Here is an 18,797-nt window from a genome sequence, read left to right as displayed (position 1 = left end):
GGTGTTCCAGCTGTAGTGTTACATGTACCAAATTGGTTCATTTTCGTCTTTGTCTTGGCATGTGTACTGTGTGTAAGATACATATTTCTGGAGGTATTTTGATGTCGAGTACGTCATATGTCCCAGAAGACGTGAGACATGATACAAGTTTGTTATTTTCACGCTCTTTCTCAATTTGGACCATGGATTAAGAGATTTCTTTTCATATGTGTCGACTTTGGGAAAATGTCCCAAACGAAGTGGGACATTGATACAATCGTGTTCTAGTTACGTTCTACCAAAAAGTGCACCAGATGTAATAGCAGAATGTACAACGTTATTTTCCTAGTTTTCGCATGTGAGACGGTGTCCCAGCAGTAGTGGGACATGTTGACATTTGTCCATTAGCTACATGTCGATATCAACACTCACATTGGCCACATTTCAATATCGATCATGCGATCCCACTAGAGACACCCAGTTTCTTAGTGAGTCCCTTTGCACAATTTGAACTTGGCCTCAGTTGTTGCATCCTTATTGGTATGCAACCTGTACATCATATTGCGTCGGTTTGAGGGAATATTATTGGTGAATTGGTTTTCATGTTCTTGACGCTAATCCTTACATTTCCGATGTTTTGAACTCACGTTTACTGAGTATGAGTGCATTTCTGGGCATTTTTCGTTACGTGTTCCATACATGTGAATCACCCTGCTTCATCTGTTGTGCTCTACCGACACTCCAGATGTGTTTCTAGAGCATTTGAGTACAAATTCGCTACACTTAATATTCAGAACCTCACTGTTAGCTAGCATCCGTACCTGGTGATTATGCAACCCCACACAACGAGCATGAAAGTGTTCGCCATTTTGTATTTGTTCCAGATATCGACTTAATACAAACGAATTATTGTTACCTGGTAGAAACCCCATCAATTCATATCCATTTAGACCAACTTTCATTTAGCAGATTATTCGGGACTCCCTACGTTCCTTTGGGGAATCCCTTGCGCGTGCATGGTAGGATTGTGAAACATGCAAAATTCAATACAGCAGGTATGACTTCTTCAGTGAATTTTTTACCCGCCCTCTTTACGTTGGATAGTTTCCGAACTATTGGCGTCCGAAAGTCATTTTCCCACGCTTTCGGCACCTTGTAGATACGAAACTATGTCCGATAGCCGAAAGTTCAAGAGAACTTTTTTTTTTCTTGTCTCAGTGGGTGGCAGGATTCACCTCCCAAGAGTTGTAACACTTATTTTGCAACCACCCGATATATATATATAACCTAATTATGTTATGCTTAACCTAATAAAGTAATTAACGCGACATAACGCTCAGTATGCTGTGCTTATTACGTAAAAAAAAAAAAAAAAAAAAAAACGAAACCTGATTTAGGGGCAGTTCAAAAATTTTCTGGCTCCTGATTCAAAAACTAATCGTTGGTCAAGATCACAATCTTTTGATGCATTTTTCTTTTATCATTCCTAAAATTGTTGTTTAATGAACTACTACATGAAGTATGTATTACGTTTGCTTTTCTTCCTGAAGAAAAGCAGGCGCTTCGGTTAGCTGCACATGAAATATTAATTCATTCGTCACGTACAGGTAAGCAGCTTATAAGTAATGCGTGTCTCACTGTTAGGAGATATCAAACAACAATGCATGCAAGTGTAACTTAGCAGTGTATATTTTTCATATAGGGTATATAGACTATAAATAAATAAATAAACTCTTGCAGCAGAATAAAAAATGAAAATGAATAAATATATCAAGTCTAACGATCCATGATTATGCTGTTGTAGGCTAAGGGAAGCGAGTGAATGATGGCGGAAGGACTGGTGGAATGGGAAAGTGGGAGGAAACTGGAGTACCCCTTTAAAAACCCCACGGACACGATGTTCCCGTGGTCTGACAAAGTTAATTGGGCAGGGATCGAACCAGGGACCCAACGCACCAGAGGCAATAAGCATGAAATTGTTTCACATCGTACGGATCTTCCATAACGAGCTTAGCTTACACGTTCCACTAGGACTTCCTAATGAAATGTTGAACATAAAATGAGGATTCGAAGAATGAATTGTATTGGTAGCTATTTCGGATATAAACAAATTACACAAACGTTAACATATTCGACATATTTTTAAATATATAGAACAAATCAATCACAAGTATTAATCGGTTGGCTACCAATTACAACTTACATAGCAAGTACGCGGTTTATCGGGTCATTAATATTCAATTTCAGAAAATCAATGTAGAAAGTTTCATATTTGAACAAAGTGTTTTTTCTGCTAACAGAAGATTTCTCCATTGTGCATTATCGTGAGCTAAGTAAATCGTTAGCTTTGTAGTACTCGATTCATGCAATTAACTACTTCAGGTAGCTCGTAGTATTCACAATGTGGCCAGTGATTTGGGCACAAAACCTCGCGGACCAAAATCTAGCTTTGCCAAACCTCGCCGTCTAAAACCAAATCTCACCTTATCCAAAATCTCTCCTTGCCAAAACCTCGCGTTCGTAAATCTCGCGACACAGAATCTCGCCTGCTCTAATAATCTTTTCGACCAAAACCAAAGGAGTCGTTTTTCTTGTATTGAGGTCCTGAACACGTAAACTATGTGAAGTTTAACGATTGTTTTATTGAGTGTAGGCACCCTATGACGAACTCCACTAATTACCTTTAATTAATCCTATCTTCATAATTAAGCCTTTCCGACCAAAGTCAAAGGTAAGTGTTCTTCTTGGTTTAGGTCCCCAACACGTATTGTGAACTTTGTTCGTTATTTTATTCAGTGTAGTCACCCAAGACTTCAAATCCAAGAATTGGAGATTATGGGTTTATTTTACATGTATATGTCCACTCATTTTAAACCCGTCAATATTTTTACACTTCTAATCTCTAAACTAAATATGTTACTTAAGTCTCTTCTCGTTGTTGTTGTTGTTTTTCTTCTTCTTCTTCTTCTTCTTCTTCTTATTCTTATTCTTATTCTTATTATTATTATTATTATTATTATTATTATTATTATTATTATTATTATTATTATTATTATTATTATTGTAATACGGAATTGAATCTCATAGGGTAAATTCTATGGAGAGGTTTCAGCCAGCAAGGTTTTGGCCAAGTGAGATTTTGGTCGGCCAGATTTTCGCCCACGAAGTTTCGAAGTTTTGACTAGGCGAGATTTTGGCCCGCAGTGTTTTGGGCGACGGGGTTTTGCACACGCGAAATTTTGGGTGGTGAGATTTTGAGCACGCGAGTTTTTGGCCAGGCGAGGTTTTGACCCGGCGAGATTTTGGCCCACGAGCATTTGGGAGGTGAGATTTTGGCCACGTGAGGTTTTGGCTCGCTAGATTTTGAGAGGCAATTTTTCGGCTGCGAAATTTCGTCCTATCCCACTGAGTTAAGTGATAGTTTGGTTTTGGCTACACTATATGAAGTTCTCCAGATAGATATAACGCCTACAAGAAAAAATTTGATTGAAATATATTGGATCTGTTGATGCATTTTTGGATCAGGGGACACAAAATTTTGAACGGTTCCTAAATCGAATTTTAGTTTTTTTTTTTTTTTTTTTTTAATAAGCACATTATACTAAGTTTAGTGATAGTTTGGGTTTGGCTACACTTCAGATATAAGGTCTACGAAAAAAAATTGACTAAAATATAATAGAACTTTCGATCAAAAAATTTTGGCTACATAATAAATGATCAGCGTAGGCCGTTCATTTATAATGTAGCAAAAATTAACTGGTGAAATCCTCACACTAAACAATAAAAAAAAAGTCCATATGAACTTAAGGCGAAAAGCGCGTTGTTTCAAAGTTACGAGATGTTCACAACGTAAGTGAATGAAGCCACTGTTTGAAATGGGGACTGGCCATCGACATATGAGCGTAAAATACAGTAACTTCATTCACTTATGTTGTGGGTCCAGGTAAATGGTAACGTTGCATTTCCATGTAACATTGGGCATATAAGAGTGTACAATCTAAATGACTCGTCCGATCCTTCACTTTAGATTGAAAACATCATATTTGAAGACGGTTTTCCTTCTTACATTTTGTTGTTACTCTGATAATAGAGTTACCCTAAGTCAGAGGAGTTTTGAGACACCCTGCTTATTGCTTTATAAAGAGAATTATTGAAAATTTCATACTCATCTTAGGCCCACTCCAAGGATTAAAAATTTGGCACCATTCATATCCAATTCGAAGTTGACCAAGGTTTCCTGAGTGTCACATTTCCGAAGTAGATCGGACGCGTGGGACTATTTGAATTGCCGCCTGTTCGGGTGCATTAATACCACACAATTACTGCTTTGTGAGGAATTGTTAAGGATACTGTATTCTCGTTATAGATGAAAAACTTACGTGTATACCTTGAAAGGATCTCTATGTGTCCTTATTGATGGAAAACTTAAATCGTATCGTATTACTAGGCTATTGTTAACCGGCATTTGCAGCTTGTGGCTAGCAACGAGTAGCAATTTCTCTATAACAAATGAGTGATAGTTCACTCATCTCTAGTATGTGGGGTCTCAGGTTCGATCTCAGTTGGCTCGAAATGAGTTTTGCGGTGGACAAACACCACGGCATGGATTTTCTCGGAGTTCTCCCGTTTCCTTCCACAATCTTCATTCCATCATTGCATTCATTATCATCATCAGCGTCTCGTTGAGTCTAACTGTGGGACTCAAAACTAAATATTAGATGTTGACAATAATGAATACAATGTTGATAGACAAAATCACATGAGTAAGGGGAAAGAAAACCAGATTGTTTGTTGTCGTGCGTACACCAGCAACGAATCATACTCCATTACTGCCAAATTTAATTGACAAAAGGCAACTACAAAGCAAAACGGGATACTTGTAAACCTGGACAATCAGTTTCTTAAGGTGTTCATCGTTCAGGACAGGATCCTGAACACGATGTTCATCGAAAAACATCGAAATATTTATTCAAAATTGTAAAATGCTATATGCAATAGTTCTTGAAATATTCGTGACCAAATTTCGTATTATTTTTATTTTATTTTATTTTATTTTATTTTATTTATTTATATAGATAGGGAGAGACTAAGATGAGATATGAGATACTCTGTATGTGGATTCGTGTTTGGGAAAAATCAGCGGAAAAGTCAACCAAGAAGAGCAACGTATCAGAAATCATAATTTCTTACTTCCCTACTCAAGCATGGATTTGTAAGTTAACCTACAGACAGTGGCGATTGTTCAGATGAGTCACATTGGTCACGAGCAGAGGCGGATCCAGGATATGATCAAGGGAGGGGCTAAACCACAGTTTGCAGCTTTATCCAGTGTAAAGCAGGATTGAAGACCATTTTATCCAGTGTATACCTGAGCGTCAAAGAGGGTGCTAAAACCTCTACAGCCCCCCTTGGATCCGCGCTCGGTCACGAGGACTAAGCTCATTGGGACTCTTACCGATCGGAATGAGGATCTGGCTCACAACCCACTTATGTGGCTCGTATTCAATTATTGAACTCGATCTCGATCAGTAATGCCGACAAACCGGGTTTTAGAATACCGGTTGCACGCATGAGAATACGTAGCGGGGAACATAATTTTTCATTGTAAATTCTGTACAATCAAATTTTAAAAAGGTAAGTTTGTTGTGGGCGAAGAAATGTACATAGTGGGGGCAGAACGATAAATTTAGGGAAGCAAGGTATATTTGGTGGAGAATGGTAAATTTGGGGAAGGAACTGGCAAATTTGGAGGGGGTAGGAATTATAAATCTAGGAGGATTAATGGTAAATTTAGGAGGTTACAGACAGGGCGATGGACTCTCCTGAGCCCGATTGAGCAAGAAAACGAAGTCGCGAGTTTTGATATCTCTTCCACAGCGCAAAGTTACCCATGTTCGGGTAATAATGTCTCTGAATCAAAGGTAAAATCGAAAATCCATGAATTCAAAGTACAGTTATGTTTCATTGGAACGTAATAAGATAGAATAGTAACAACTGAAGTCATTTATTTTTGCCAGATCGGAAAGCTTACAGAAATTTACATTTTAAGTTAAACTATGAATACGCACGATGAATTTTACTTTTTAACCCAAATATCCATATCCAAGTCCGTATCCACCAAGTCCATAACCACCAAGGCCGTATCCACCAAGTCCATAACCTCCTAGACCATATCCGCCAAGACCATAACCACCGTATCCAAGACCATAACCAAGGACTGGGTAATGGACGTTGGTACGTTGAACTTGGCTCACTCCAGTGGTACCTCCTAAATTTAAATTAAAAGAAAAAAAGAGTGTTAGTAATGTATAGTTTCTTTATGGTAAGTAAACAAAAGAATGCAACAACTAGAAACAAAAACTCTATCATCATATGCATTGAAGACGACTTGGTACTCAACACAGATTTTAATTTCAAATAGAAATCTGCTATAAATGCTGCGGCACCAAAAGTAATAAGATCTCTTGTAGTGAATTAATTAATTTGTTTTTATTAAATAAAATTAAATTCGTGAAGTTCTATCATGAAACCTGAAAATGACCAAACAATGTTAAAAGTATTCTACTGGAGTGCAGCATCGTCGATTTCTATGTGACTTTCGAGGAACCGTTTAGATATATCTATGTTTTTCATTGTTACATATCCAGATCTAAGACACCTAAGCTCTCTTGGGTGTCAGCGTCAGGGAGTGTAAAGGCACGGTAGTGAGTGAAAGTAGATGACTACCCCGCAGTTACTTAGGCGCCGAGGATCACCTGCCACTGGATTTGGATACCTTTGCTAGGATCTTTGTTTAGATAACTAACATGAAACATACGTACTATAACGCTTCCCCCTCTTCACTGTTATATATAAATTGGCATCTCTCTTACGAGTGTTATTCATATTGTTGATTGTTGTTACCGTAAAGTAAAGATAGACTTCCTAAAATAATAGAAAATATTGTAGCGATACAACAAAACTGACTAACTTAAGGTCTATGGAACCCGAAGGTTCAATACCGCGTTCACAAAAGTTCTCCTCTCACTTCTGTCCTTTGCCAACTGAATCCAGTTTCTATTTTGTATTCCTATTTCTGCGAGATCCATCTTAATATTGCCCTTCTATCTGCGTCTAGGTCTTCCTAATGGTCGTTTTCCATTTGGATTTCCAGTTAAAACTTTAAAAGCGTTCCTACTTTCTTCAATTCTGGTTATATGACCAGTGCACCTTCGCCTACTAGACTTGATGACCTTAACAATGTTTTTTAACTGGTATAAATTATGCAGTTCTTCGTTATTAACTTTCCAAAATTCCCCATTTCCGTTCCTCTTGGGTATGAATATTCGTCCAAGGATTTTGTTCTCAAATACTTTCAGTCTGCGTTCTTCCCGCAGAGAAAGTGACTATGTTCTGCAACCAAGTCAACAGGCATGATTATATTTTTAAATATTTTAAGCTTTAAATTTCTCGACAGAATTCGTGACGATAAAAGGTTTTGAACTGAATACTAACACAAATTTCATGCTTTCAGTCGACATTTAATTTCTTCGTGATTATAGTTTTGGTCTGTTAATATTGATCCTAGATATTTGAAAGTATCTACTTTGTCGAAAGTATTATTTGTAGTACAAAAAGTTTATGTTTATTCGCTACTATTAATATATATACTTTTGACTTTCACTACTCAACTTTGTAAGAAAATTTTCCGAATCTTGGTGCTGCTAGACTTAATCTTCATTTTATAAGTAAGAGTCCATCTTGGAAGAAGCTTGTAAACCCAACCAATCAGAAAGAAGAAGAAACAGACCAGAGTAAATGAAAGTTCTGTACGACATAGTAGCCATCCTGAAAGTATTTCGGAATTTCTTCGGACACCTTGATTGGCTAATTGTCTATTTCGGCATTGTTCATTTGTCCTGCAAATCTCAGTTAGTAAATGGGTTGGTATCAGTCGTACAACTTCAATTTATTTTGAAAGAGACAAGAGATTAGCGCCCTCTACTGTTTTCCTGTTTTTTTCTCTCTTTCTCTGATAATAATATTTCATTTACAAACCTTCGTAGCAATTTAATACATTTCTAAATATTGAATTTAATTTTATCCGCTCCCGAGCAAACGGTAAGATACACATGTATATATTAACATGATGTTCAGAGCAATAGTGATAAATAACTCACCAATGAGTCCAATAGCTTGGGTGCTGGCAACAAAAGCCAGAACAGCAAAGAGAACGATCTGTAAAGAAGAAAAGAAACTTTTGTGAACAATAATTTAATTATCTTTTCAAGTTAATTTCCATAAATATCTCACATATGAACAAATAAAAGATCTACAGCAAACATATTGACTAACTATAATCAATAATACTTCAGAAATATTCACGAAAGTTGGCAAACGTAACCTATAATTTCTTCAGAGTTCATACAAGTGTCAATCGTGTCGTTTCTGTGCTGCCTCAATTCATTGTATCCTTCATATTCGTATATTCATTGTGACAGTTAGAATCGCACCAGCAATTATGCTTTGACCTATGGGGCCTACACTGAGAGTATGGAACAGATACTACAAATAAGTCACCCATCAAGTTACTGCACGATATATTCCAGGAGACGCGTAGTCCAGGAAGTGCCGCAAGATTTAAGAAAGTACGAACTTTCCGTTGGTAATGCACCCACGACCTTGCGCAAGGGCTTGATATTGCACCTCTATGAAGTTAAAATCCTTCTGGAGAGGTGTTTCTAGTACGACTAATCTGAAAAGGAGTATGGCTACCATGATCAACAGATTTATTGCTTATAAACTTTATGTATGATTATCTTAAATATTCCATCTACGTTACTCATCCACACAATATTGCAGAATTGAAAGATTATATTTGTTTCTGTGTTGGTAACATCTTACAGATAACATTGAAAAGTGTTTTCAGCAACACAGTTCGTCTTTTCCATTCCCAATACTTAAATATAGAAAATGCACAAAATAATGAGAAATAATAAAAAATGTTTTCCCATAAGGTTACAAAACTTTTCTCTGATCACTATGTATAAATTAATGGTTGGCACAAAAACAGCATTTTCGGTTTTCGGTTTTTAGGAAAACCGAAACCGGTTTTTGAACATCTTTAAACAACGGCTTTTCACCGAAACCGGTTTCGCTTTTCTCCAAAACCGGTTCCGGTTTCTTGAAAAATTGGTTCTATTTGTGACCAGAATAGTGTTTCGTTGTTCTCCGGAAACCGATTTCGTTTCCACAGAAATAGTTTTAGGTGTTTTCTAAAAGTTCTCACCGAAACCAGTTTTGAGGAAAACCGAAACCAGTTTTGGAGAAAACTGAAACCGGTTTTGGTGAAAGCCCGAACCGGTTTTGGAGTAAACAGAAATGTCGGTTTTTCGGATTTCGTTCTTTCTAGGAAATGGTTTCCGGTTTTTGTAAAAACCGGTTTTGCTCATCCCTAATATAAATGTGTACTTTAGTCTATTATTTAAACTAATAACTTTTAGGTTAATGTTACTTCAATTAATGTTGAGCGATAACAGTTCATTAATAGATGCTTGAGCCTTACTTCTGGTACTCTACTTGGGGTTTCGTCTTCTATCACCGGCCAAATAAGTTTGTTGTGGACAATATCGTGTCCATGGGCTTTCTCGGTACTTTCGGTTCTTCCCATTTTCTCAATCCATCATCATTCACTTGCTTTAATTATTGTCTCTATTAGCCTTAAGGGCATAATTATGGTACGTTAAACTGAAAAATCTCATTTCATTTAAAAGATGTTTGTTCATGGCAATGTAAAAGAAGAAAAAAGGACAATGCACGATGTGCTTGATGTATATGATGGGAGATTGGCAATGGAAAGAACGCTAGGAAACAACATAGCGCTTTGTCAACATACGTATATTGAAACAACTCTACTTTTAAAATCAATTTTTACTTAGACACATTTTACATTTTGAAAAGTAATTTTATTTTAAGTGTGCTTTTACATCATGATATCTAACGCCAGAATGTTAGTGTACGAACAATAATTTACAAAAAGAAAATTAAATATAGAAACAAGCGATGTCAGCTAAGGCTGTACCATTTTCTGATGCTGAAAAACTGCAACTTGTGTTAAAAAAAAAAAAAAAAAAGCTAAATAACAAGCGAATTGGTATGTGGTCGATATAGCCATAGTCATGCGACCGTAGTCAATATAAACCGATTAATTTTGAGAATAGAACAAATGGAAATATCGATATCTTTAGACAGATCCTACTTTTTATTCGTATCAAATAAATCTAAATTGACGAAACCCAAGTTAAAAACAGATATACTAAATATAACCTGTTTGTTTGTTTGTTAGACTTTAACACGGTGTCCAAAACTGAGTTTTAGCCCGCAGGTTGCACCCATGAGAATATTTTAAGATAAATAATTTTTCATTGAAAGGGATAAAACTGAAGAATGGTGAATTTAGGGGAAGAAAGACACATTTGAGGGCAAAAATAGTAAATTTGGTTGTTGCACCGAAGTCTTTGGGGAATACGCACCCCTGGAGTTTAACGTCTCTTTTTAACTTCAAAACAATATGGAACGGAATTCTACCAGTTAACTTAAGCCGTAGCACTTGGAGTTGCATCGGAAATTGAACTAAATCAAACACGAATACATGGACACTGAAATTACACGAAACTAATTATTTCACTTATTGTGTTCTAACATTCATAAAACATTATAAAAGATAGTAAATACAGTATGAAATCTAGTCAAAAGTATTCAGATTTACTTACAGATTTCTGGAAAGCCATTTTAGTTTATAGTCCAGTAAGGATAACTAACTGATGCAGAAGCTACTCTGAACAGTCTTTATATATCCAAAGATTTCCCTCAATATCCTTCCGATATTCTATTAAATAACATAGGAAAAAGTGAAAATTCAACTTTCCTTCCCCAGTTTAATTACATTGTTTCCTCGGAAGGACATTAATTTAAAAGAGTAGCTGATATGTACTTGTGAAACTTAACGAAGTTGATATTTCCTGTATTTCTTGTACGTATTTACTCTATTGAATTAAGCTGATACGAAAATAATGATCTAATATCTCTGATTGGAATGTTTCATTATAGTTTATTAGTAATTAATTAAAAACTATTGCTACAGGTGGAAAGTAACATATGGAGTTCAGGTGGTGTTCAGACTTATGGTTGTTATGCTATAGGACTATTTGGACATGAAATATTATTACAGGGTTTAAGAGAATCCTACAAATGAAAACAAAGAAAAAATCCGTCACACATAGTGAATTCGGTGTCATGACGGAGTTACAAGTTGTGGCAAATGTTGGAAAATGGCATATGTGACATTGCATTGCGGACAAAATGAAATATGTGACAAGAAGTGGTCCTGAACATTTTTGAATAAGTAATAACTGAATGACTTAATGTTTTCAGAAGCAGAGTGTTAGAGAATGGAGCAAAAAGTTTCATAAATCTAGGACACGGGTCCTGAGCATGTGTGACCCTGACTTGGACAGTTTGACATGATTTGCAAGAACTGGACAGAGAAAGGCCGACAAGCGGCGAATCATGCATCTCGAGCACATAACGATCATACCCGATCCGCGGTGCTACTAGAGAAGACAAGGAGCATTCCATGTCAATGCCATTTTCAATTATGAGTGTCTATGCCACTTTCAATTATATCTTATGAGCGTATTTTTCGCCATAAGCATGCCTGTGTGGCCCCGCCAAAAATAGTCGCTAATGCTCTTGCCTTTGATGCAAGCGGTGCAGGTTCGATTCCCGGCGGGGACACTCGGTCGTAAAGGTGTAACACCTTTTACAGACCAGCCGTCCTGAGTAAGGTTTTCCCTGGGTTTTTCTCATTCACACCAGCCAAATGCCGGGATTGTATCTAAGATACCAGTCCAAGCCCACTTCCTTCCCTTCCCCTATCCCGGAATAGTGTGCTCGTAAGGGGCATCATTTCTCATACATGATGAGCTTAACATCGCAGATGCCGGTAAGCCCAGAAATATCTATAAATAAATAAGTAAATAAAAAGAACCCGTCTGTGAGCATTTTGCAACTTAGATAAATATGAAATTGCAGTATTATGATGAGGAATCCTTTAGTTTCCGAGTTACTGATCATCAAATTTGGATTTTTGTCTATTATATCAAGAAATTCATAAAGCTAATTCGATTCTGACCAAACTCAATATAATTGTAGATTTCTACCTGCTCAGTAAATGTGTGCAATGTTAATTATTGACAACCGTTCAATAAATCATATAACATAAACAATGTACAGAGATAATCTAAACGATAAAGAGGTATATTGAACTTAGATGAACTTCTAGTTACCTTGTGGAGATCGTCCACCAAACTGTATCTACAGGTAGGAAATAGTAAACTTTTACATGTATGGAAACTGTGTGTATTTATGATTCTTCTGTTGTATTGTTTGTTCAATATAGTTTTACAATAATAATCAATGGCATAATGAATTACTTTGTATTAATTTCTGTCACTGTTACGATTTCCTTTAATATGTCAATGACGCTAAAAGTTGAAAGAAGAAGAAGTAGAAGTAGAAAAGGTAGTCAATTAACAGAAAAAAAGGAAAAAAGGAGTTGATGGTACATAAAACCTGTCAGAAAAAAAGAATAAGTAGGAGAAAGACTCGCCTAAGTGTTAAAATGTCTACACCTTGCACGATCACATTGTATTGATCCCCAAATGTATCTTAGTCAGTAGAACTTATACACTGTATTTCTGTATATATGTATAATCAATGCGTACTTCTTTGACATTGAGGTTTTGTTGTATGAAATCAATGTTTATGCTCAAGTAAAATAGTGGCGTCGGTCGGAGGGGTATATTGTGCCCTCCTTAACCTAGTTTAGTAGCATATACTTACATGTAACAGTGATGGAATGGGTCAAGAACTTCCTGATCTGTGACATGCAAACCCCAGAGGCTGCCAAATCCATGGCTCACCAGCAGCGCCGTAGCTAGAGGAGGCGAGCGGGATGGTTACCTCAGGCTCTTGTATAGCAAGAGGGCACCGAAGGAGCAAGAAGAGAGAAAAAACGTTGTAAATGAGTGAATGGCGCGTTGCCCCGAAAAAGTATTGGCGCCCTATTAAATCAATATTGTCGGTTTGCAAAAAATAGATTTCTTAAAAAAATTCTTTCTCGCTCCAGTTGCAAACCATTGTTTTAAGAGGGTGCGGTGACTCTGTGGTAGAGCGTTCACCACCGATACTTGGGGTCCCTGGTTCGATTCCAGCTCGCGCCGTGTGGATTTTGTGGTGAACAAACACCATGCTTGTGTTTTTTCTCGGGGTTCTCCCTCTTTTTCATTCCACTATTTCATTCATTTCTCATCATCATCATCTCCTTTAGCCTAACCGGCATAACTATAGGACGTAAAACTGAAAGATTTTATTTTCATTTTTCCAAACGTTTCAGTAAGAGTCACGAGTTTCGTACATATGATTTTGTTAATGACGATGTGATATACAAGGTGCTTATGTAGTGACTTTTAGTTTACTTAAAAGCGTTTTCAGAATGAGAAACGGTCAAATTTTGAAATACGTGTTCGGCGTTTCGATATGATGAGTTTACTTAGATAATCACGCTTTTCTACCCGATCAAATTAATCATGGCGGAGAGAATAAAGGCTTTGAGAAATTCTCAAAGAAGGCTCCTGAATTTCCGTTATAGGCCTATTTTACAAACTGTTTTCACCGTAAAAGAATTGAGATGAAAATGCTTTTTGTGTGGTCACATATAGAATAAAATTACAAAAATTTACAATTACATTATTAATGGAAATTAATGCTGTTACTCATTTTGAACATTTCGAAAGCACATAGTTTCTATCGTATTAAAATTTCATTTCTTATCGATAGTACGAAATGTTATAAATAGCTGTAAATTTCCAAAACTGTTCTCCAAGGGTATTCAACTAAAGGTAGTTTGTCAAGCTTAATAAAAAGTCCAAAATAAGCCTCTTGGAAACAGCTCTTGTTTGTAAAAGAATACATAATTATTGGTTTTGGTTGTTGCAATGGTCTACACAAGCAGCTAGATAAAACAAGCGTAGCATAGCAACAAAAACCGCTTCTCTTATATGTGAAAAAAAGAAAAGAAAAAGAAAAAAAAGAAAAAGGATATGCTTTTTAAGCTGAGTGTAGGGGCGCCGAATTCCACTTCGCCCCGGGCGCCGAAATCTGTAGCTACGACTCTGCTCAGCAGGTCCACCCATGACGTAGAGAGAGCTGGTAACCCGAATTGAACCATGACCAAGAGTGACCTGTGGGACCTGGAGACGAAATATTTTCACACATATGGGAAAAAATGAAAATGAAATCTTTAAGTTTCACGTCCCACGGTTATGCCGGTTAGGCAAAAGGAGACGGTGATAATGAGAAATGAGTGAAAATGGTGGAATGAGGAAAGTGGGAGGAAACGGGAGAACTCCGGGAAAACCCACGAGCAGGGTGTTTGTCTACCACAAAGTTCACACGGCGCGAGCTGGGATCGAACCAGGGACTGCCAAGCACCGAAGGTGAACGCTCTACCACTGAACCACCACGCATCCTCACACATGTGGAGAGTATGAGTGAAACTACTAATATAATACTAATAAACATGATTCTTTTCTCTCACATTGCCTTTTCACTAAATATAATTTTCTTTTTTGCAGATTGTTTGCGTGTGTGTGTCAAGAACTGCACTGAAATATAACTACAGGTCTATCAGAGTACAAACTCGTCAAAATCACAGAACTGATAAGCTATATGTTTCTCTCATGAGAAATAATCAAAGTTTAATCAACCTGCAAAAGTTGTCGTTTCGAATATAAAATGAACTGCTGAGGTTAAACAAATCTTTGTTCAAAAACAACAAACAAAGATGAATAAACGTGAATATATGAAGACGAATGAATGAAAGTGAAATTGCTGTATCTTAATTAAGATATGTTATGCTTAGAATCAAACAAATGAATGTTGTAGCTCAAACAGTGAACATTATTAATGAACTATAAAGTTCTGCAGATGATTTTTCGGTCTGTTCGGATCACCGGATCTGTTCGAGTGTCCGAATCATATTGGATCTTAGAAACGAGACCCAGATCCGGATGACTCGAACGAAAGTCGAGATCCAAGTGACCCATGATCTATTTTATTTCTAAAATCTGTAAGGGCCAATGAGGAGATTGCATTTGAGAACTATTTTATGAATAATTAGGATTCGAAATATCAGAAACATAAATAAGCTTAGAATCTTGGAGCACACCCATAGAGAATAGATGGCTCAGTGGTAGAGTGCTTGTTTACCTCTGGTGCGTGTAGTTGCTCATTCGATCCCCGGCCAAGTAAGTTTGTGCTGGACAACATCGTGTTCGTGAGTTTTCTCGGGGTACTTCCGTTTCCTCCCACTTTCTTGTATCACCAATTTTTCCATCATTATTAACTTGCCTCAGTCATCATATCCCTTAGCCCAAAAGTCATAATCAATAGACTTTTAACTAAAATATTTCATTTCTTTCGTTTCTCTTTTGATATTTTCGTTTCTTTCATTCATTTATTCGGTTGTTCATTATTTTATTTTACCATAGCACAATTTTCGTTTCTTAAGGGTCTTCACTACAACGAGATTAAACTTCCGCTAATTTTAAGGTTTCTCTGTAATATCTTCAAAACAAACAAAAATATTCGAAAAGCAGAAACGTAGTGAACTAGACAATAAGTTTTTACATCTGATGCCTCTACCACAATTTACCTATCTGCTTTTGATATGCCGCTATTTACAGAACCCGCAAAAAAAAAAAAAATGCTAAATCTATCTACAGTTGCAAATCGAAAGCAGATATAGAGTACAACGTGGTAACGTCTCGTCGGTCCTTGGCACTTTACCTCCTCCAAGGGAACTGGATGAGGTATTTCTACTCTGATGAGAATAGTTTTATATATATTAATTAATCCCTGGACAATAGTTTTTCTTTGGCCTTATAATTATATATTTAAATTGTAATTTATATGAATGCAATGCAATTATGTCATTTCGGTTAATAATCTTATAATTGTAAGTTTTATTGTGACTTATTGTAATAGCTTACTAGAAGAAATCTTCGATAAAAATTAAATAAATTTGTTTTTTAAACATTTACCGTTTCATTTTAAAATTTTATATTTGAACTGTTTCTATTAATATATATACACAATCACAATTATTATCATTTATCTCTTTCTTTTTTTCTTCTTGTTCCCAAATATCAATTTAATTCCAAAATATCCGTGAAATTTTATTCTTTCTGACAACGAAAGAATAATAATAAAAAAATAACTGGACGAGATTTTTCTTCTGCAACCCACAATAAGATAGAAGTAGAGATATCATAAAAGACTGACAACCACATGACGATGTTCCGAAGAATATATTGAATCCAGGAATCCAGGAAAGGATTTTTTTTTTTTTTTTTGAATCAGAAGATCCAATGTATTTCAGGCAAAAATTTTCTTGTAGGCCTTATATCTCGACAACTACATATGGTGTAGCCAAACCAAAACTATCGCTTAACTCAGTATCATGTGCTTATTCCGCGAAAAATAGGAAAACTCGATTTAGGGGCTGTTCAAAAATTTTGTGGCTCCTGATCCAGAAACTAATAATTGGCCAATATCGCAATCTTTTGATGCATTTTGTTATTCACTCCTAAAATTCTTAGTCAAGATCACAATCTTTTGATCCAGTTTTTGGATCATTCGTAAAATTCTTAGTCAAGATCACAGTCTTTTGATCCAGTTTTTGGATCATTCCTAAAATTCTTAGTCAAGATCACAATCTTTTGATCCAGTTTTTGGATCATTCCTAACATTCTTCGTCAAGATCACAATCTTTTGATCCAGTTTTTGGATCATTCCTAACATTCTTCGTCAAGATCACAATCTTTTGATCCAGTTTTTGGATCATTCCTAAAATTCTTCGTCAAGATCACAATCTTTTGATCCAGTTTTTGGATCATTCCTAAAATTCTTAGTCAAGATCACAATCTTTTGATCCAGTTTTTGGATCATTCCTAAATTCTTGCTTATTTACTGGCGAAATATAAATTTATTTGTTATTGTTTAAAACTAGGAAATAAAGACTGTATATTTTAAGTTTCAATGCAAAATAAAAATGAAGATTAATTGCGAACTTTATTATAATATAAAATTTTAAAATTAAACGGTAAATTATAACAATATCTTATTGTTATATTAAAAATTAAAAATTATATAATGGGCAACAATTGGAATTGTATGTAAATGATTTAATAATATGACGTCTCTATTACCTACATTAATATGAACATACATATTAAACTCTGAGAAAGATAACGTTACGTTATGGAAACTGTGACGAAATAATTTAATTTTAATAAAGAAGTACATACTCTGGTCAGAAAAATGTTAATTATTTTTAAGATTATTTTTTCAGAAGAGAGAAAGAGAATTTTCGTTTACAATAGCAGTACATATGCGATATCTCACGAAATTCACAAACACCAACGAAACTTCTTTAGCTATGTTAATCTCTTGTTTGGTGATTCGCTCATGTGAGAACATAATGTTCGAGATAATTGATCATGAATAAATCTGAAATTATTGATAATTATCAAATTCTTATTAAGGATTTTCTTTATTATTAAAAAAAATGCATGTTAATGCGTAAGTAGTTAATAAAATGACTTTATCATATATGGTTCTCAAAAATCAGCATCAAGAAATGAATAAATACTGCTCTCAGGCACGCAGCCAAGGAGGGGGGTTCGGACCCCCCCCCCCCTTCGAGACCAGAAATGAAAAAATTAGGGAAGGATGAAACAAAATGAAATGAGAAAAAGAAGGATCAGCGTTAAAAATAAACTACAGGAAGCTTTTGGTTACTCTTTCTTATGTGGAAATTTGTATTACTTGCAATACATGGTTGTTGAGTGATATATTCTGGAAGAGTCAGGGAATTTGAAATTTCTACAAAAGTTGCGGATTTCTCAGAATTTCTGCTACTAGTCAGGCTGATTTTAAGCTTCCGAAAGCATAGTGCCGTTGAGTAACAGCGTGGACATTTTTTATCATAATTTTTCGTCATCGCATCCTTGCAGTATCAAACATGTTATTTCAAAAACAATTTTCTACTGCTCATTTAACCTGTCATTTGAAACAAACAGTAGTTGACGGAATAATAAAAACAAAATTATATATGTAAAGGAAGTTCTGTTAACATTTGATTCAACAGAAAAAGGAATGCAGATATTGCAAAATATTTTACAAAACATTATTGAGTATGTACTTTTTATAATAGTGAATAATAATGTACTTTTTATAATAGTTGAGATCATAATGAAAGGAAAATTGTTATATTTGAATAAACAGAGGAAGGATGTAAATATTGTATAATCTTTTTCAATACGTTTTTTTATTATTATTATTTTACTCGAGATTTCTTCATAGTTTATTAAAATATTTACCAACATATCCTCACAAACCAATATATGTTCATAGTAAAGTAGTTTAGATTGATCGAGCTCCTGGGCCTTCGGAATTTCATGTCACCATCCCCACCCCGTTACGAAATCCTGACTAAACGAACCAATATCTGTTCCAGTAAAATTGTTTAGACTGATCGAGGCCCTGGTGTGATGACCACAGTATTTCATGTCACGGACCCACCCCCTTCACGAAATCCTGGGTACGTGCCTGCTGCTCTAATAATGAAAAAGAAAGAGGAACAAAGAAGTAAAATACCAAGCGAGAAAGTGTCAACTGAAATAACTGAAGAACAAAGCTTTTTAAACATATTTTGC

The 18,797-nt window shown here is 35.7% G+C and overlaps 1 long non-coding RNA gene across 1 annotated transcript; it reads right to left on the bottom strand.

The window, feature by feature from the left end:
- Positions 1-5,980: 5,980 nt before the first annotated feature.
- Positions 5,981-10,831, bottom strand: LOC145670578 (uncharacterized). Its single transcript, XR_014128344.1, has 3 exons — positions 10,731-10,831; positions 8,139-8,196; positions 5,981-6,247 (listed from the first exon to the last, which is right to left on the bottom strand). It is a non-coding gene; the product is annotated as an uncharacterized LOC145670578 (long non-coding RNA).
- Positions 10,832-18,797: the final 7,966 nt, after the last annotated feature.

This window comes from Thermobia domestica, chromosome 14 (genome assembly GCF_964235325.1).
Source record: "Thermobia domestica chromosome 14, izTheDome1.hap1.1, whole genome shotgun sequence".
Taxonomy (NCBI): Eukaryota; Metazoa; Arthropoda; class Insecta; order Zygentoma; family Lepismatidae; genus Thermobia; species Thermobia domestica.
Note: the sequence above shows the minus strand (reverse complement) of the source record. Positions and strands in the feature narration are given on the sequence as shown.